Source organism: Bufo bufo, chromosome 2 (assembly GCF_905171765.1).
Source record: "Bufo bufo chromosome 2, aBufBuf1.1, whole genome shotgun sequence".
In the NCBI taxonomy this organism is placed as follows: domain Eukaryota; kingdom Metazoa; phylum Chordata; class Amphibia; order Anura; family Bufonidae; genus Bufo; species Bufo bufo.
Genome location: NC_053390.1, coordinates 447,445,647 through 447,466,990, shown reverse-complemented (window position 1 = coordinate 447,466,990; position 21,344 = coordinate 447,445,647). Strand labels below are relative to the sequence as shown.

General features: G+C 41.4%; 7 non-coding genes across 7 annotated transcripts; all 7 read right to left on the bottom strand.

Annotated features, from left to right (window-relative positions):
* Positions 1 to 2,076: 2,076 nt before the first annotated feature.
* Positions 2,077 to 2,183, bottom strand: LOC120992605. Its single transcript, XR_005777011.1, has one exon. It is a non-coding gene; the product is annotated as a U6 spliceosomal RNA (small nuclear RNA).
* A 3,522-nt stretch (positions 2,184 to 5,705) lies between these two features.
* Positions 5,706 to 5,812, bottom strand: LOC120992604. The gene has a single exon (XR_005777010.1). It is a non-coding gene; the product is annotated as a U6 spliceosomal RNA (small nuclear RNA).
* A 3,518-nt stretch (positions 5,813 to 9,330) lies between these two features.
* Positions 9,331 to 9,437, bottom strand: LOC120992603. Its single transcript, XR_005777009.1, has one exon. It is a non-coding gene; the product is annotated as a U6 spliceosomal RNA (small nuclear RNA).
* A 3,518-nt stretch (positions 9,438 to 12,955) lies between these two features.
* LOC120992602 lies at positions 12,956 to 13,062 on the bottom strand. Its single transcript, XR_005777008.1, has one exon. It is a non-coding gene; the product is annotated as a U6 spliceosomal RNA (small nuclear RNA).
* Positions 13,063 to 16,584: 3,522 nt separating this feature from the next.
* On the bottom strand, positions 16,585 to 16,691 carry LOC120993009. Its single transcript, XR_005777141.1, has one exon. It is a non-coding gene; the product is annotated as a U6 spliceosomal RNA (small nuclear RNA).
* Positions 16,692 to 18,688: 1,997 nt separating this feature from the next.
* Positions 18,689 to 18,795, bottom strand: LOC120993008. The gene has a single exon (XR_005777140.1). It is a non-coding gene; the product is annotated as a U6 spliceosomal RNA (small nuclear RNA).
* Positions 18,796 to 20,992: 2,197 nt separating this feature from the next.
* On the bottom strand, positions 20,993 to 21,099 carry LOC120993007. Its single transcript, XR_005777139.1, has one exon. It is a non-coding gene; the product is annotated as a U6 spliceosomal RNA (small nuclear RNA).
* Positions 21,100 to 21,344: the final 245 nt, after the last annotated feature.

The window sequence follows — 21,344 nt, the reverse complement described above, 5'->3', positions numbered from 1 at the left end:
ATGTGTTAGTCACACTGACTACACACAGCACAGGGGGAGGCGGCCGCAGCTTCATGCTTGTCGGCTCTGTGACTGTCAGTGTCAGACAGTCACAGCCGATACTATGAGAGCCGCGGGCGCTGCGCTGTTACAGAGAAGGGAATAATTGCGGCCGGCCGGGTCCCGGGTACGGCTCGCACGAGGCACCCCCCCCCCTCTGTGTCTTACCTAGACAGTACTGCCGCTGACGCTGCCTCCCTGCCACCGCGCCATGCCACACGCAGCACGCCGAGTCGGAAGTCCTCTTCATTCGCGGAGGAGGGGTATCGTTGCTTGGCACGCCTCTGGCTCCGCCCGGGGGCCGGATTAAAAGGTCCGCCGGGCCGTATACGGCCCGCGGGCCGTAGTTTGCCCAGGTCTGACCTAGAGGGTTAACAACGTTTTTAAAATCAGTTTTGAATACCTTGAGGGGTGTAGTTTCTAGAATGGGTGATTTCTATTATATAAGCCTCACAAAGTGACTTCAGACCTAAACTGGTCCCTAAAAATTGGGTTTTTGAAAATTTCTGAAAAATTTAAAGATTTGCTTCTAAACTTCTAAGCCTTGTAACATCCCCAAAAAATAAAATATCATTCCCAAAATGATCCAAACATGAAGTAGACATATGGGGAATGTAAAGTAATAACTGTTTTTGGAGGTATTACTATGTATTATAGAAGTAGAGAAATTGAAACTTGGAAATTTGCAATTTTTTACAAATTTTTGGTAAATTTGGTATTTTTTTATAAATAAAAATTTTGGGACTTCGTTTTACCAGTCTCATACAATATGTGACGAAAAAAACAATCTCAGAATGGCCTGGATAAGTCAAAGCGTTTTAAAGTTATCACCACTTAAAGTGACACTAGTCATATTTGCAAAAAATGGCCTGGTCCTTAAGGTGAAATAAGGCTGTGTCCTAAGGAGTTAAGTTTCCTAGACTCTGGCATAAGGTGTTATTTTCTGTCTGATAACCTAGCTGCCAGCCCTTACCTTGGACTTCATTCTTCGATATGTGTGTATGCAGTCAGCCCCGACCTCGGCCTGTCTCCTGATTATTACCTGACCCCTTGGTGCATTGCACTGGTGTCTCTGACTCCTGTGGGTCAGCTGCCAATTACACCGAGACTACTCCAGGAGGTAGCAGCATCGAGGGAGGCGCTAAGGAGGCTTGTCCACGTTGAGGCCTTGTATTGGATGCCCCCCACCCTATGTTTTGATCCGCTCAACGGGGGGATGCAGCAGCGGCCGTGCGGGGATCAGGGTAAGTAGTGCGCAGGCATTAGGGGGGACATTATAGGGGTTGGATAACCCCTTTAAGTTTCACCCAAAGCCAAAGTGGTTAGTTGGCACAGTTCGTCCACGCCTGTCCCGATAACACAACTCCTCCAACAACTTGTCATAGACCTCTATTGAATATATACGTCCTTAGCGTATACCTTGAAGAGAAGCCGGGATTCTATCAAGCTTGTATGACAGTTTTCCGGTGTACAAAAGTTGCAACTTCTTGTGTAAGCCCTGTTCCGTGCAAAAAGTTTCCACAGTGCCCTCTGGAGGACCCACACCCAGGGCTGACGTGTTGTGCATGTCCGTCCTGCGGTGTCTAGTAATGTAGATCAGCCCTCTTCCAGTGACTGGCATTTATGTACAGTGCCAGATATACTTGTGTGGGTAGGACTGGCACTGTGCAGGTCTGGTACTGCATGCCCTTCTTTCTGTTACAGGTGGGGGGTAGTGATGGTCAGACCCTCACCAATCGCACATTGCTAGCTTATCTTAAAACATAAAAACTTGATGTAAACAATAGCTCTCTTTCTGATGATGCACTGAGATTTCCTTTAAGACAGCAGTTGTTTTTCAGATAAGCGGCATCAAAGATGACAGGCAGCTGCTTATCACCCCCTGTCTAGGGCGATAAACATGCTAGTCTGCAGGCTTATATTATCTAGAATGTATGAAATGTCTGACAAAAGTGACATAAAGTGAATCGACATTAAAACACTGCTGCGCAATAAAAAAATCTGCCTAAAAGAAAAGAAGATATAAGTTGCGGGAAACAAAATATGGAACGCTTCACGAATTTGCGTGTCATCCTTGCGCAGGGGCCATGCTAATCTTCTCTGTATCGTTCCAATTTTAGTATATGTGCTGCCGAAGCGAGCACAAACCTGAAGGTGGCGCACTACCTATATATAGTCCCTCACAGTGTATAATTTTAAATTAGGGCGACAAGGTAATGTTTTCCTCTGTTAATCTCTACGGGATTTCTTGTTTATTACACTGTGCGAAATGTTTTATGTAATTCACTTTTACTACGGTACTAAAGATGCCATACGTTCCGTGTGCTGTCTTTCCTGCAATGCATCATGGGAACTAGTGATATGCAAAATTCTCTGAGGTCATCGGGAAGCGACGCCGCTCAGCCTCAGGCTGCTGGTTGGTACGTTACATCACAAAAATTATAATAGCAGGCGATCAAAAAGTCATATGCCCACCAAAATAGTGCCAATAAAACCGTCCTCTCATCCCGCAAAAAATGAGCCCCTACCTAGGATAATCGGCTAAAAACAAAAAAAAAAAAATGACTCTTAGACTATGGAGATACTAAAATATTTTTTTTTTGTTTATAAAAAGATAATATAGTGTAAAACATAAATAAATAAATAAATAAAAAAGTAGACATATTAGGTATTGCCGTGTCCGTAAGAATCTGCTCTATAAAAATACCCCCACCCTAACCCCTCAGATGAACACGGTAAAAAAAAAAAAAACTGTGACAAAAAAACTATTTTTGCGCAAATTTTCCATTTTAATCCGTTTTTTACCAATAACAAAGTAAGGATTAACAGCCAAACAATACTTAATATTTATTACCCTCATACTGCAGTTTACAGAAACACCCCATATGTGGTCGTAAACTGCTGTATGACCAAACGGCAGGGTGCAGAAGGAAAGGAACGCCGTATGGTTTCTGGAAGGGAGATTTTGATGGCCTTTTTTTTTGGCACCATGTCCCATTTGAAGCCCCCCTGATGCACCCCTAGATTAAAAACTCCATAAAAGCGACCCCATCTAAGAAACTACACCCCTCAAGGTATCCAAAACTTATTTCACAAACGTCGTTAACCCTTTAGGTGTTCCACAAGAGTTATTGGCAAATGGAGATAAAATTTCAGAGTTTCTATTTCTGGTAACCTTGCCTCACAAAAATTTAATATAGATAAACCAAAAATCATATGTAGCCTAAAAATAGTCCCAACAAAACTGCCACCGAATCCCGTAGTTTCCAAAATGGGGTCACTTTTATGGAGTTTCTACTCTAGGGGTGCATCAGGGCGGCTTCAAATGGGACATGGTGTAAATAAACCAGTCCAGCAAAATCTGCCTTCCAAAAACCACACGGAGCACCTTTCCCCCTACGCCCCAACTGTGTGCCCGTACAGTAGTTTACGGCCACATATGGGGTGTTTCTGCAAACTACAGAATCGGGGCAATAAATATAGCATTTTTTTGGGCTGTTAACCCTTCCTTTGTTACTGGAAAAAATTGATTAAAATGGAAAATTTGCCCAAAAATTTAAATTCTCAAATTTCATCCCCATTTGCCAATAACTCTTGTGCAACACCTAAAGGGTTAACAAAGTTTGTAAAATCAGTTTTTAATACCTTAAGGGGTATAGTTTCTTAGATGGGGTCACTTTTATAGAGTTTCTACTCTAGGGGTGCATCAGGGGGGCTTCAAATGGGAAATGGTGTAAATAAACCAGTCCAGCAAAATCTGCCTTCCAAAAACCATACGACGCACCTTTCCCTCTACGCCCTACTGTGTTGCTGTACAGTAGTTTACGGCCACATATGGGGTGTTTCTGCAAACTACAGAACCGGGGCAATAAATATACCATTTTGTTTGGCTGTTAACCCTTGCTTTGTTACTGGAAAAAATGAATTAAAATGGAAAATTTACCAAAAAATCGAAATTTTATCTCCATTTGCCATTAACTCTTGTGGAACACCTAGAGGGTTAACAACGTTTTTAAAATCAGTTTTGAATACCTTGAGGGGTGTAGTTTCTAGAATGGGTGATTTCTATTATATAAGCCTCACAAAGTGACTTCAGACCTAAACTGGTCCCTAAAAATTGGGTTTTTGAAAATTTCTGAAAAATTTAAAGATTTGCTTCTAAACTTCTAAGCCTTGTAACATCCCCAAAAAATAAAATATCATTCCCAAAATGATCCAAACATGAAGTAGACATATGGGGAATGTAAAGTAATAACTGTTTTTGGAGGTATTACTATGTATTATAGAAGTAGAGAAATTGAAACTTGGAAATTTGCAATTTTTTACAAATTTTTGGTAAATTTGGTATTTTTTTATAAATAAAAATTTTGGGACTTCGTTTTACCAGTCTCATACAATATGTGACGAAAAAAACAATCTCAGAATGGCCTGGATAAGTCAAAGCGTTTTAAAGTTATCACCACTTAAAGTGACACTAGTCATATTTGCAAAAAATGGCCTGGTCCTTAAGGTGAAATAAGGCTGTGTCCTAAGGAGTTAAGTTTCCTAGACTCTGGCATAAGGTGTTATTTTCTGTCTGATAACCTAGCTGCCAGCCCTTACCTTGGACTTCATTCTTCGATATGTGTGTATGCAGTCAGCCCCGACCTCGGCCTGTCTCCTGATTATTACCTGACCCCTTGGTGCATTGCACTGGTGTCTCTGACTCCTGTGGGTCAGCTGCCAATTACACCGAGACTACTCCAGGAGGTAGCAGCATCGAGGGAGGCGCTAAGGAGGCTTGTCCACGTTGAGGCCTTGTATTGGATGCCCCCCACCCTATGTTTTGATCCGCTCAACGGGGGGATGCAGCAGCGGCCGTGCGGGGATCAGGGTAAGTAGTGCGCAGGCATTAGGGGGGACATTATAGGGGTTGGATAACCCCTTTAAGTTTCACCCAAAGCCAAAGTGGTTAGTTGGCACAGTTCGTCCACGCCTGTCCCGATAACACAACTCCTCCAACAACTTGTCATAGACCTCTATTGAATATATACGTCCTTAGCGTATACCTTGAAGAGAAGCCGGGATTCTATCAAGCTTGTATGACAGTTTTCCGGTGTACAAAAGTTGCAACTTCTTGTGTAAGCCCTGTTCCGTGCAAAAAGTTTCCACAGTGCCCTCTGGAGGACCCACACCCAGGGCTGACGTGTTGTGCATGTCCGTCCTGCGGTGTCTAGTAATGTAGATCAGCCCTCTTCCAGTGACTGGCATTTATGTACAGTGCCAGATATACTTGTGTGGGTAGGACTGGCACTGTGCAGGTCTGGTACTGCATGCCCTTCTTTCTGTTACAGGTGGGGGGTAGTGATGGTCAGACCCTCACCAATCGCACATTGCTAGCTTATCTTAAAACATAAAAACTTGATGTAAACAATAGCTCTCTTTCTGATGATGCACTGAGATTTCCTTTAAGACAGCAGTTGTTTTTCAGATAAGCGGCATCAAAGATGACAGGCAGCTGCTTATCACCCCCTGTCTAGGGCGATAAACATGCTAGTCTGCAGGCTTATATTATCTAGAATGTATGAAATGTCTGACAAAAGTGACATAAAGTGAATCGACATTAAAACACTGCTGCGCAATAAAAAAATCTGCCTAAAAGAAAAGAAGATATAAGTTGCGGGAAACAAAATATGGAACGCTTCACGAATTTGCGTGTCATCCTTGCGCAGGGGCCATGCTAATCTTCTCTGTATCGTTCCAATTTTAGTATATGTGCTGCCGAAGCGAGCACAAACCTGAAGGTGGCGCACTACCTATATATAGTCCCTCACAGTGTATAATTTTAAATTAGGGCGACAAGGTAATGTTTTCCTCTGTTAATCTCTACGGGATTTCTTGTTTATTACACTGTGCGAAATGTTTTATGTAATTCACTTTTACTACGGTACTAAAGATGCCATACGTTCCGTGTGCTGTCTTTCCTGCAATGCATCATGGGAACTAGTGATATGCAAAATTCTCTGAGGTCATCGGGAAGCGACGCCGCTCAGCCTCAGGCTGCTGGTTGGTACGTTACATCACAAAAATTATAATAGCAGGCGATCAAAAAGTCATATGCCCACCAAAATAGTGCCAATAAAACCGTCCTCTCATCCCGCAAAAAATGAGCCCCTACCTAGGATAATCGGCTAAAAACAAAAAAAAAAAAATGACTCTTAGACTATGGAGATACTAAAATATTTTTTTTTTGTTTATAAAAAGATAATATAGTGTAAAACATAAATAAATAAATAAAAAAGTAGACATATTAGGTATTGCCGTGTCCGTAAGAATCTGCTCTATAAAAATACCCCCACCCTAACCCCTCAGATGAACACGGTAAAAAAAAAAAAAACTGTGACAAAAAAACTATTTTTGCGCAAATTTTCCATTTTAATCCGTTTTTTACCAATAACAAAGTAAGGATTAACAGCCAAACAATACTTAATATTTATTACCCTCATACTGCAGTTTACAGAAACACCCCATATGTGGTCGTAAACTGCTGTATGACCAAACGGCAGGGTGCAGAAGGAAAGGAACGCCGTATGGTTTCTGGAAGGGAGATTTTGATGGCCTTTTTTTTTGGCACCATGTCCCATTTGAAGCCCCCCTGATGCACCCCTAGATTAAAAACTCCATAAAAGCGACCCCATCTAAGAAACTACACCCCTCAAGGTATCCAAAACTTATTTCACAAACGTCGTTAACCCTTTAGGTGTTCCACAAGAGTTATTGGCAAATGGAGATAAAATTTCAGAGTTTCTATTTCTGGTAACCTTGCCTCACAAAAATTTAATATAGATAAACCAAAAATCATATGTAGCCTAAAAATAGTCCCAACAAAACTGCCACCGAATCCCGTAGTTTCCAAAATGGGGTCACTTTTATGGAGTTTCTACTCTAGGGGTGCATCAGGGCGGCTTCAAATGGGACATGGTGTAAATAAACCAGTCCAGCAAAATCTGCCTTCCAAAAACCACACGGAGCACCTTTCCCCCTACGCCCCAACTGTGTGCCCGTACAGTAGTTTACGGCCACATATGGGGTGTTTCTGCAAACTACAGAATCGGGGCAATAAATATAGCATTTTTTTTGGCTGTTAACCCTTCCTTTGTTAGTGGAAAAAATTGATTAAAATGGAAAATTTGCCCAAAAATTTAAATTCTCAAATTTCATCCCCATTTGCCAATAACTCTTGTGCAACACCTAAAGGGTTAACAAAGTTTGTAAAATCAGTTTTTAATACCTTAAGGGGTATAGTTTCTTAGATGGGGTCACTTTTATAGAGTTTCTACTCTAGGGGTGCATCAGGGGGGCTTCAAATGGGAAATGGTGTAAATAAACCAGTCCAGCAAAATCTGCCTTCCAAAAACCATACGACGCACCTTTCCCTCTACGCCCTACTGTGTTGCTGTACAGTAGTTTACGGCCACATATGGGGTGTTTCTGCAAACTACAGAACCGGGGCAATAAATATACCATTTTGTTTGGCTGTTAACCCTTGCTTTGTTACTGGAAAAAATGAATTAAAATGGAAAATTTACCAAAAAATCGAAATTTTATCTCCATTTGCCATTAACTCTTGTGGAACACCTAGAGGGTTAACAACGTTTTTAAAATCAGTTTTGAATACCTTGAGGGGTGTAGTTTCTAGAATGGGTGATTTCTATTATATAAGCCTCACAAAGTGACTTCAGACCTAAACTGGTCCCTAAAAATTGGGTTTTTGAAAATTTCTGAAAAATTTAAAGATTTGCTTCTAAACTTCTAAGCCTTGTAACATCCCCAAAAAATAAAATATCATTCCCAAAATGATCCAAACATGAAGTAGACATATGGGGAATGTAAAGTAATAACTGTTTTTGGAGGTATTACTATGTATTATAGAAGTAGAGAAATTGAAACTTGGAAATTTGCAATTTTTTACAAATTTTTGGTAAATTTGGTATTTTTTTATAAATAAAAATTTTGGGACTTCGTTTTACCAGTCTCATACAATATGTGACGAAAAAAACAATCTCAGAATGGCCTGGATAAGTCAAAGCGTTTTAAAGTTATCACCACTTAAAGTGACACTAGTCATATTTGCAAAAAATGGCCTGGTCCTTAAGGTGAAATAAGGCTGTGTCCTAAGGAGTTAAGTTTCCTAGACTCTGGCATAAGGTGTTATTTTCTGTCTGATAACCTAGCTGCCAGCCCTTACCTTGGACTTCATTCTTCGATATGTGTGTATGCAGTCAGCCCCGACCTCGGCCTGTCTCCTGATTATTACCTGACCCCTTGGTGCATTGCACTGGTGTCTCTGACTCCTGTGGGTCAGCTGCCAATTACACCGAGACTACTCCAGGAGGTAGCAGCATCGAGGGAGGCGCTAAGGAGGCTTGTCCACGTTGAGGCCTTGTATTGGATGCCCCCCACCCTATGTTTTGATCCGCTCAACGGGGGGATGCAGCAGCGGCCGTGCGGGGATCAGGGTAAGTAGTGCGCAGGCATTAGGGGGGACATTATAGGGGTTGGATAACCCCTTTAAGTTTCACCCAAAGCCAAAGTGGTTAGTTGGCACAGTTCGTCCACGCCTGTCCCGATAACACAACTCCTCCAACAACTTGTCATAGACCTCTATTGAATATATACGTCCTTAGCGTATACCTTGAAGAGAAGCCGGGATTCTATCAAGCTTGTATGACAGTTTTCCGGTGTACAAAAGTTGCAACTTCTTGTGTAAGCCCTGTTCCGTGCAAAAAGTTTCCACAGTGCCCTCTGGAGGACCCACACCCAGGGCTGACGTGTTGTGCATGTCCGTCCTGCGGTGTCTAGTAATGTAGATCAGCCCTCTTCCAGTGACTGGCATTTATGTACAGTGCCAGATATACTTGTGTGGGTAGGACTGGCACTGTGCAGGTCTGGTACTGCATGCCCTTCTTTCTGTTACAGGTGGGGGGTAGTGATGGTCAGACCCTCACCAATCGCACATTGCTAGCTTATCTTAAAACATAAAAACTTGATGTAAACAATAGCTCTCTTTCTGATGATGCACTGAGATTTCCTTTAAGACAGCAGTTGTTTTTCAGATAAGCGGCATCAAAGATGACAGGCAGCTGCTTATCACCCCCTGTCTAGGGCGATAAACATGCTAGTCTGCAGGCTTATATTATCTAGAATGTATGAAATGTCTGACAAAAGTGACATAAAGTGAATCGACATTAAAACACTGCTGCGCAATAAAAAAATCTGCCTAAAAGAAAAGAAGATATAAGTTGCGGGAAACAAAATATGGAACGCTTCACGAATTTGCGTGTCATCCTTGCGCAGGGGCCATGCTAATCTTCTCTGTATCGTTCCAATTTTAGTATATGTGCTGCCGAAGCGAGCACAAACCTGAAGGTGGCGCACTACCTATATATAGTCCCTCACAGTGTATAATTTTAAATTAGGGCGACAAGGTAATGTTTTCCTCTGTTAATCTCTACGGGATTTCTTGTTTATTACACTGTGCGAAATGTTTTATGTAATTCACTTTTACTACGGTACTAAAGATGCCATACGTTCCGTGTGCTGTCTTTCCTGCAATGCATCATGGGAACTAGTGATATGCAAAATTCTCTGAGGTCATCGGGAAGCGACGCCGCTCAGCCTCAGGCTGCTGGTTGGTACGTTACATCACAAAAATTATAATAGCAGGCGATCAAAAAGTCATATGCCCACCAAAATAGTGCCAATAAAACCGTCCTCTCATCCCGCAAAAAATGAGCCCCTACCTAGGATAATCGGCTAAAAACAAAAAAAAAAAAATGACTCTTAGACTATGGAGATACTAAAATATTTTTTTTTTGTTTATAAAAAGATAATATAGTGTAAAACATAAATAAATAAATAAAAAAGTAGACATATTAGGTATTGCCGTGTCCGTAAGAATCTGCTCTATAAAAATACCCCCACCCTAACCCCTCAGATGAACACGGTAAAAAAAAAAAAAACTGTGACAAAAAAACTATTTTTGCGCAAATTTTCCATTTTAATCCGTTTTTTACCAATAACAAAGTAAGGATTAACAGCCAAACAATACTTAATATTTATTACCCTCATACTGCAGTTTACAGAAACACCCCATATGTGGTCGTAAACTGCTGTATGACCAAACGGCAGGGTGCAGAAGGAAAGGAACGCCGTATGGTTTCTGGAAGGGAGATTTTGATGGCCTTTTTTTTTGGCACCATGTCCCATTTGAAGCCCCCCTGATGCACCCCTAGATTAAAAACTCCATAAAAGCGACCCCATCTAAGAAACTACACCCCTCAAGGTATCCAAAACTTATTTCACAAACGTCGTTAACCCTTTAGGTGTTCCACAAGAGTTATTGGCAAATGGAGATAAAATTTCAGAGTTTCTATTTCTGGTAACCTTGCCTCACAAAAATTTAATATAGATAAACCAAAAATCATATGTAGCCTAAAAATAGTCCCAACAAAACTGCCACCGAATCCCGTAGTTTCCAAAATGGGGTCACTTTTATGGAGTTTCTACTCTAGGGGTGCATCAGGGCGGCTTCAAATGGGACATGGTGTAAATAAACCAGTCCAGCAAAATCTGCCTTCCAAAAACCACACGGAGCACCTTTCCCCCTACGCCCCAACTGTGTGCCCGTACAGTAGTTTACGGCCACATATGGGGTGTTTCTGCAAACTACAGAATCGGGGCAATAAATATAGCATTTTTTTGGGCTGTTAACCCTTCCTTTGTTACTGGAAAAAATTGATTAAAATGGAAAATTTGCCCAAAAATTTAAATTCTCAAATTTCATCCCCATTTGCCAATAACTCTTGTGCAACACCTAAAGGGTTAACAAAGTTTGTAAAATCAGTTTTTAATACCTTAAGGGGTATAGTTTCTTAGATGGGGTCACTTTTATAGAGTTTCTACTCTAGGGGTGCATCAGGGGGGCTTCAAATGGGAAATGGTGTAAATAAACCAGTCCAGCAAAATCTGCCTTCCAAAAACCATACGACGCACCTTTCCCTCTACGCCCTACTGTGTTGCTGTACAGTAGTTTACGGCCACATATGGGGTGTTTCTGCAAACTACAGAACCGGGGCAATAAATATACCATTTTGTTTGGCTGTTAACCCTTGCTTTGTTACTGGAAAAAATGAATTAAAATGGAAAATTTACCAAAAAATCGAAATTTTATCTCCATTTGCCATTAACTCTTGTGGAACACCTAGAGGGTTAACAACGTTTTTAAAATCAGTTTTGAATACCTTGAGGGGTGTAGTTTCTAGAATGGGTGATTTCTATTATATAAGCCTCACAAAGTGACTTCAGACCTAAACTGGTCCCTAAAAATTGGGTTTTTGAAAATTTCTGAAAAATTTAAAGATTTGCTTCTAAACTTCTAAGCCTTGTAACATCCCCAAAAAATAAAATATCATTCCCAAAATGATCCAAACATGAAGTAGACATATGGGGAATGTAAAGTAATAACTGTTTTTGGAGGTATTACTATGTATTATAGAAGTAGAGAAATTGAAACTTGGAAATTTGCAATTTTTTACAAATTTTTGGTAAATTTGGTATTTTTTTATAAATAAAAATTTTGGGACTTCGTTTTACCAGTCTCATACAATATGTGACGAAAAAAACAATCTCAGAATGGCCTGGATAAGTCAAAGCGTTTTAAAGTTATCACCACTTAAAGTGACACTAGTCATATTTGCAAAAAATGGCCTGGTCCTTAAGGTGAAATAAGGCTGTGTCCTAAGGAGTTAAGTTTCCTAGACTCTGGCATAAGGTGTTATTTTCTGTCTGATAACCTAGCTGCCAGCCCTTACCTTGGACTTCATTCTTCGATATGTGTGTATGCAGTCAGCCCCGACCTCGGCCTGTCTCCTGATTATTACCTGACCCCTTGGTGCATTGCACTGGTGTCTCTGACTCCTGTGGGTCAGCTGCCAATTACACCGAGACTACTCCAGGAGGTAGCAGCATCGAGGGAGGCGCTAAGGAGGCTTGTCCACGTTGAGGCCTTGTATTGGATGCCCCCCACCCTATGTTTTGATCCGCTCAACGGGGGGATGCAGCAGCGGCCGTGCGGGGATCAGGGTAAGTAGTGCGCAGGCATTAGGGGGGACATTATAGGGGTTGGATAACCCCTTTAAGTTTCACCCAAAGCCAAAGTGGTTAGTTGGCACAGTTCGTCCACGCCTGTCCCGATAACACAACTCCTCCAACAACTTGTCATAGACCTCTATTGAATATATACGTCCTTAGCGTATACCTTGAAGAGAAGCCGGGATTCTATCAAGCTTGTATGACAGTTTTCCGGTGTACAAAAGTTGCAACTTCTTGTGTAAGCCCTGTTCCGTGCAAAAAGTTTCCACAGTGCCCTCTGGAGGACCCACACCCAGGGCTGACGTGTTGTGCATGTCCGTCCTGCGGTGTCTAGTAATGTAGATCAGCCCTCTTCCAGTGACTGGCATTTATGTACAGTGCCAGATATACTTGTGTGGGTAGGACTGGCACTGTGCAGGTCTGGTACTGCATGCCCTTCTTTCTGTTACAGGTGGGGGGTAGTGATGGTCAGACCCTCACCAATCGCACATTGCTAGCTTATCTTAAAACATAAAAACTTGATGTAAACAATAGCTCTCTTTCTGATGATGCACTGAGATTTCCTTTAAGACAGCAGTTGTTTTTCAGATAAGCGGCATCAAAGATGACAGGCAGCTGCTTATCACCCCCTGTCTAGGGCGATAAACATGCTAGTCTGCAGGCTTATATTATCTAGAATGTATGAAATGTCTGACAAAAGTGACATAAAGTGAATCGACATTAAAACACTGCTGCGCAATAAAAAAATCTGCCTAAAAGAAAAGAAGATATAAGTTGCGGGAAACAAAATATGGAACGCTTCACGAATTTGCGTGTCATCCTTGCGCAGGGGCCATGCTAATCTTCTCTGTATCGTTCCAATTTTAGTATATGTGCTGCCGAAGCGAGCACAAACCTGAAGGTGGCGCACTACCTATATATAGTCCCTCACAGTGTATAATTTTAAATTAGGGCGACAAGGTAATGTTTTCCTCTGTTAATCTCTACGGGATTTCTTGTTTATTACACTGTGCGAAATGTTTTATGTAATTCACTTTTACTACGGTACTAAAGATGCCATACGTTCCGTGTGCTGTCTTTCCTGCAATGCATCATGGGAACTAGTGATATGCAAAATTCTCTGAGGTCATCGGGAAGCGCCGGCGCTCAGCCTCAGGCTGCTGGTTGGTACGTTACATCACAAAAATTATAATAGCAGGCGATCAAAAAGTCATATGCCCACCAAAATAGTGCCAATAAAACCGTCCTCTCATCCCGCAAAAAATGAGCCCCTACCTAGGATAATCGGCTAAAAACAAAAAAAAAAAAATGACTCTTAGACTATGGAGATACTAAAATATTTTTTTTTTGTTTATAAAAAGATAATATAGTGTAAAACATAAATAAATAAATAAATAAAAAAGTAGACATATTAGGTATTGCCGTGTCCGTAAGAATCTGCTCTATAAAAATACCCCCACCCTAACCCCTCAGATGAACACGGTAAAAAAAAAAAAAACTGTGACAAAAAAACTATTTTTGCGCAAATTTTCCATTTTAATCCGTTTTTTACCAATAACAAAGTAAGGATTAACAGCCAAACAATACTTAATATTTATTACCCTCATACTGCAGTTTACAGAAACACCCCATATGTGGTCGTAAACTGCTGTATGACCAAACGGCAGGGTGCAGAAGGAAAGGAACGCCGTATGGTTTCTGGAAGGGAGATTTTGATGGCCTTTTTTTTTGGCACCATGTCCCATTTGAAGCCCCCCTGATGCACCCCTAGATTAAAAACTCCATAAAAGCGACCCCATCTAAGAAACTACACCCCTCAAGGTATCCAAAACTTATTTCACAAACGTCGTTAACCCTTTAGGTGTTCCACAAGAGTTATTGGCAAATGGAGATAAAATTTCAGAGTTTCTATTTCTGGTAACCTTGCCTCACAAAAATTTAATATAGATAAACCAAAAATCATATGTAGCCTAAAAATAGTCCCAACAAAACTGCCACCGAATCCCGTAGTTTCCAAAATGGGGTCACTTTTATGGAGTTTCTACTCTAGGGGTGCATCAGGGCGGCTTCAAATGGGACATGGTGTAAATAAACCAGTCCAGCAAAATCTGCCTTCCAAAAACCACACGGAGCACCTTTCCCCCTACGCCCCAACTGTGTGCCCGTACAGTAGTTTACGGCCACATATGGGGTGTTTCTGCAAACTACAGAATCGGGGCAATAAATATAGCATTTTTTTTGGCTGTTAACCCTTCCTTTGTTACTGGAAAAAATTGATTAAAATGGAAAATTTGCCCAAAAATTTTAATTCTCAAATTTCATCCCCATTTGCCAATAACTCTTGTGCAACACCTAAAGGGTTAACAAAGTTTGTAAAATCAGTTTTTAATACCTTAAGGGGTATAGTTTCTTAGATGGGGTCACTTTTATAGAGTTTCTACTCTAGGGGTGCATCAGGGGGGCTTCAAATGGGAAATGGTGTAAATAAACCAGTCCAGCAAAATCTGCCTTCCAAAAACCATACGACGCACCTTTCCCTCTACGCCCTACTGTGTTGCTGTACAGTAGTTTACGGCCACATATGGGGTGTTTCTGCAAACTACAGAACCGGGGCAATAAATATACCATTTTGTTTGGCTGTTAACCCTTGCTTTGTTACTGGAAAAAATGAATTAAAATGGAAAATTTACCAAAAAATCGAAATTTTATCTCCATTTGCCATTAACTCTTGTGGAACACCTAGAGGGTTAACAACGTTTTTAAAATCAGTTTTGAATACCTTGAGGGGTGTAGTTTCTAGAATGGGTGATTTCTATTATATAAGCCTCACAAAGTGACTTCAGACCTAAACTGGTCCCTAAAAATTGGGTTTTTGAAAATTTCTGAAAAATTTAAAGATTTGCTTCTAAACTTCTAAGCCTTGTAACATCCCCAAAAAATAAAATATCATTCCCAAAATGATCCAAACATGAAGTAGACATATGGGGAATGTAAAGTAATAACTGTTTTTGGAGGTATTACTATGTATTATAGAAGTAGAGAAATTGAAACTTGGAAATTTGCAATTTTTTACAAATTTTTGGTAAATTTGGTATTTTTTTATAAATAAAAATTTTGGGACTTCGTTTTACCAGTCTCATACAATATGTGACGAAAAAAACAATCTCAGAATGGCCTGGATAAGTCAAAGCGTTTTAAAGTTATCACCACTTAAAGTGACACTAGTCATATTTGCAAAAAATGGCCTGGTCCTTAAGGTGAAATAAGGCTGTGTCCTAAGGAGTTAAGTTTCCTAGACTCTGGCATAAGGTGTTATTTTCTGTCTGATAACCTAGCTGCCAGCCCTTACCTTGGACTTCATTCTTCGATATGTGTGTATGCAGTCAGCCCCGACCTCGGCCTGTCTCCTGATTATTACCTGACCCCTTGGTGCATTGCACTGGTGTCTCTGACTCCTGTGGGTCAGCTGCCAATTACACCGAGACTACTCCAGGAGGTAGCAGCATCGAGGGAGGCGCTAAGGAGGCTTGTCCACGTTGAGGCCTTGTATTGGATGCCCCCCACCCTATGTTTTGATCCGCTCAACGGGGGGATGCAGCAGCGGCCGTGCGGGGATCAGGGTAAGTAGTGCGCAGGCATTAGGGGGGACATTATAGGGGTTGGATAACCCCTTTAAGTTTCACCCAAAGCCAAAGTGGTTAGTTGGCACAGTTCGTCCACGCCTGTCCCGATAACACAACTCCTCCAACAACTTGTCATAGACCTCTATTGAATATATACGTCCTTAGCGTATACCTTGAAGAGAAGCCGGGATTCTATCAAGCTTGTATGACAGTTTTCCGGTGTACAAAAGTTGCAACTTCTTGTGTAAGCCCTGTTCCGTGCAAAAAGTTTCCACAGTGCCCTCTGGAGGACCCACACCCAGGGCTGACGTGTTGTGCATGTCCGTCCTGCGGTGTCTAGTAATGTAGATCAGCCCTCTTCCAGTGACTGGCATTTATGTACAGTGCCAGATATACTTGTGTGGGTAGGACTGGCACTGTGCAGGTCTGGTACTGCATGCCCTTCTTTCTGTTACAGGTGGGGGGTAGTGATGGTCAGACCCTCACCAATCGCACATTGCTAGCTTATCTTAAAACATAAAAACTTGATGTAAACAATAGCTCTCTTTCTGATGATGCACTGAGATTTCCTTTAAGACAGCAGTTGTTTTTCAGATAAGCGGCATCAAAGATGACAGGCAGCTGCTTATCACCCCCTGTCTAGGGCGATAAACATGCTAGTCTGCAGGCTTATATTATCTAGAATGTATGAAATGTCTGACAAAAGTGACATAAAGTGAATCGACATTAAAACACTGCTGCGCAATAAAAAAATCTGCCTAAAAGAAAAGAAGATATAAGTTGCGGGAAACAAAATATGGAACGCTTCACGAATTTGCGTGTCATCCTTGCGCAGGGGCCATGCTAATCTTCTCTGTATCGTTCCAATTTTAGTATATGTGCTGCCGAAGCGAGCACAAACCTGAAGGTGGCGCACTACCTATATATAGTCCCTCACAGTGTATAATTTTAAATTAGGGCGACAAGGTAATGTTTTCCTTTGTTAATCTCTACGGGATTTCTTGTTTATTACACTGTGCGAAATGTTTTATGTAATTCACTTTTACTACGGTACTAAAGATGCCATACGTTCCGTGTGCTGTCTTTCCTGCAATGCATCATGGGAACTAGTGATATGCAAAATTCTCTGAGGTCATCGGGAAGCGACGCCGCTCAGCCTCAAGCTGCTAGTTGGTACGTTACATCACAAAAATTATAATAGCAGGCGATCAAAAAGTCATATGCCCACCAAAATAGTGCCAATAAAACCGTCCTCTCATCCCGCAAAAAATGAGCCCCTACCTAGGATAATCGGCTAAAAACAAAAAAAAAAAAATGACTCTCAGACTATGGAGATACTAAAATATTTTTTTTTTTTAAATTTCTGAAAAATTTAAAGATTTGCTTCTAAACTTCTAAGCCTTGTAACATCCCCAAAAAATAAAATATCATTCCCAAAATGATCCAAACATGAAGTAGACATATGGGGAATGTAAAGTAATAACTGTTTTTGGAGGTATTACTATGTATTATAGAAGTAGAGAAATTGAAACTTGGAAATTTGCAATTTTTTACAAATTTTTGGTAAATTTGGTATTTTTTTATAAATAAAAATTTTGGGACTTCGTTTTACCAGTCTCATACAATATGTGACGAAAAAAACAATCTCAGAATGGCCTGGATAAGTCAAAGCGTTTTAAAGTTATCACCACTTAAAGTGACACTAGTCATATTTGCAAAAAATGGCCTGGTCCTTAAGGTGAAATAAGGCTGTGTCCTAAGGAGTTAAGTTTCCTAGACTCTGGCATAAGGTGTTATTTTCTGTCTGATAACCTAGCTGCCAGCCCTTACCTTGGACTTCATTCTTCGATATGTGTGTATGCAGTCAGCCCCGACCTCGGCCTGTCTCCTGATTATTACCTGACCCCTTGGTGCATTGCACTGGTGTCTCTGACTCCTGTGGGTCAGCTGCCAATTACACCGAGACTACTCCAGGAGGTAGCAGCATCGAGGGAGGCGCTAAGGAGGCTTGTCCACGTTGAGGCCTTGTATTGGATGCCCCCCACCCTATGTTTTGATCCGCTCAACGGGGGGATGCAGCAGCGGCCGTGCGGGGATCAGGGTAAGTAGTGCGCAGGCATTAGGGGGGACATTATAGGGGTTGGATAACCCCTTTAAGTTTCACCCAAAGCCAAAGTGGTTAGTTGGCACAGTTCGTCCACGCCTGTCCCGATAACACAACTCCTCCAACAACTTGTCATAGACCTCTATTGAATATATACGTCCTTAGCGTATACCTTGAAGAGAAGCCGGGATTCTATCAAGCTTGTATGACAGTTTTCCGGTGTACAAAAGTTGCAACTTCTTGTGTAAGCCCTGTTCCGTGCAAAAAGTTTCCACAGTGCCCTCTGGAGGACCCACACCCAGGGCTGACGTGTTGTGCATGTCCGTCCTGCGGTGTCTAGTAATGTAGATCAGCCCTCTTCCAGTGACTGGCATTTATGTACAGTGCCAGATATACTTGTGTGGGTAGGACTGGCACTGTGCAGGTCTGGTACTGCATGCCCTTCTTTCTGTTACAGGTGGGGGGTAGTGATGGTCAGACCCTCACCAATCGCACATTGCTAGCTTATCTTAAAACATAAAAACTTGATGTAAACAATAGCTCTCTTTCTGATGATGCACTGAGATTTCCTTTAAGACAGCAGTTGTTTTTCAGATAAGCGGCATGAAAGATGACAGGCAGCTGCTTATCACCCCCTGTCTAGGGCGATAAACATGCTAGTCTGCAGGCTTATATTATCTAGAATGTATGAAATGTCTGACAAAAGTGACATAAAGTGAATCGACATTAAAACACTGCTGCGCAATAAAAAAATCTGCCTAAAAGAAAAGAAGATATAAGTTGCGGGAAACAAAATATGGAACGCTTCACGAATTTGCGTGTCATCCTTGCGCAGGGGCCATGCTAATCTTCTCTGTATCGTTCCAATTTTAGTATATGTGCTGCCGAAGCGAGCACAAACCTGAAGGTGGCGCACTACCTATATATAGTCCCTCACAGTGTATAATTTTAAATTAGGGCGACAAGGTAATGTTTTCCTCTGTTAATCTCTACGGGATTTCTTGTTTATTACACTGTGCGAAATGTTTTATGTAATTCACTTTTACTACGGTACTAAAGATGCCATACGTTCCGTGTGCTGTCTTTCCTGCAATGCATCATGGGAACTAGTGATATGCAAAATTCTCTGAGGTCATCGGGAAGCGACGCCGCTCAGCCTCAAGCTGCTAGTTGGTACGTTACATCACAAAAATTATAATAGCAGGCGATCAAAAAGTCATATGCCCACCAAAATAGTGCCAATAAAACCGTCCTCTCATCCCGCAAAAAATGAGCCCCTACCTAGGATAATCGGCAATAAATATACCATTTTGTTTGGCTGTTAACCCTTGCTTTGTTACTGGAAAAAATGAATTAAAATTGAAAATTTACCAAAAAATCGAAATTTTATCTCCATTTGCCATTAACTCTTGTGGAACACCTAGAGGGTTAACAACGTTTTTAAAATCAGTTTTGAATACCTTGAGGGGTGTAGTTTCTAGAATGGGTGATTTCTATTATATAAGCCTCACAAAGTGACTTCAGACCTAAACTGGTCCCTAAAAATTGGGTTTTTGAAAATTTCTGAAAAATTTAAAGATTTGCTTCTAAACTTCTAAGCCTTGTAACATCCCCAAAAAATAAAATATCATTCCCAAAATGATCCAAACATGAAGTAGACATATGGGGAATGTAAAGTAATAACTGTTTTTGGAGGTATTACTATGTATTATAGAAGTAGAGAAATTGAAACTTGGAAATTTGCAATTTTTTACAAATTTTTGGTAAATTTGGTATTTTTTTATAAATAAAAATTTTGGGACTTCGTTTTACCAGTCTCATACAATATGTGACGAAAAAAACAATCTCAGAATGGCCTGGATAAGTCAAAGCGTTTTAAAGTTATCACCACTTAAAGTGACACTAGTCATATTTGCAAAAAATGGCCTGGTCCTTAAGGTGAAATAAGGCTGTGTCCTAAGGAGTTAAGTTTCCTAGACTCTGGCATAAGGTGTTATTTTCTGTCTGATAACCTAGCTGCCAGCCCTTACCTTGGACTTCATTCTTCGATATGTGTGTATGCAGTCAGCCCCGACCTCGGCCTGTCTCCTGATTATTACCTGACCGCTTGGTGCATTGCACTGGTGTCTCTGACTCCTGTGGGTCAGCTGCCAATTACACCGAGACTACTCCAGGAGGTAGCAGCATCGAGGGAGGCGCTAAGGAGGCTTGTCCACGTTGAGGCCTTGTATTGGATGCCCCCCACCCTATGTTTTGATCCGCTCAACGGGGGGATGCAGCAGCGGCCGTGCGGGGATCAGGGTAAGTAGTGCGCAGGCATTAGGGGGGACATTATAGGGGTTGGATAACCCCTTTAAGTTTCACCCAAAGCCAAAGTGGTTAGTTGGCACAGTTCGTCCACGCCTGTCCCGATAACACAACTCCTCCAACAACTTGTCATAGACCTCTATTGAATATATACGTCCTTAGCGTATACCTTGAAGAGAAGCCGGGATTCTATCAAGCTTGTATGACAGTTTTCCGGTGTACAAAAGTTGCAACTTCTTGTGTAAGCCCTGTTCCGTGCAAAAAGTTTCCACAGTGCCCTCTGGAGGACCCACACCCAGGGCTGACGTGTTGTGCATGTCCGTCCTGCGGTGTCTAGTAATGTAGATCAGCCCTCTTCCAGTGACTGGCATTTATGTACAGTGCCAGATATACTTGTGTGGGTAGGACTGGCACTGTGCAGGTCTGGTACTGCATGCCCTTCTTTCTGTTACAGGTGGGGGGTAGTGATGGTCAGACCCTCACCAATCGCACATTGCTAGCTTATCTTAAAACATAAAAACTTGATGTAAACAATAGCTCTCTTTCTGATGATGCACTGAGATTTCCTTTAAGACAGCAGTTGTTTTTCAGATAAGCGGCATCAAAGATGACAGGCAGCTGCTTATCACCCCCTGTCTAGGGCGATAAACATGCTAGTCTGCAGGCTTATATTATCTAGAATGTATGAAATGTCTGACAAAAGTGACATAAAGTGAATCGACATTAAAACACTGCTGCGCAATAAAAAAATCTGCCTAAAAGAAAAGAAGATATAAGTTGCGGGAAACAAAATATGGAACGCTTCACGAATTTGCGTGTCATCCTTGCGCAGGGGCCATGCTAATCTTCTCTGTATCGTTCCAATTTTAGTATATGTGCTGCCGAAGCGAGCACAAACCTGAAGGTGGCGCACTACCTATATATAGTCCCTCACAGTGTATAATTTTAAATTAGGGCGACAAGGTAATGTTTTCCTCTGTTAATCTCTACGGGATTTCTTGTTTATTACACTGTGCGAAATGTTTTATGTAATTCACTTTTACTACGGTACTAAAGATGCCATACGTTCCGTGTGCTGTCTTTCCTGCAATGCATCATGGGAACTAGTGATATGCAAAATTCTCTGAGGTCATCGGGAA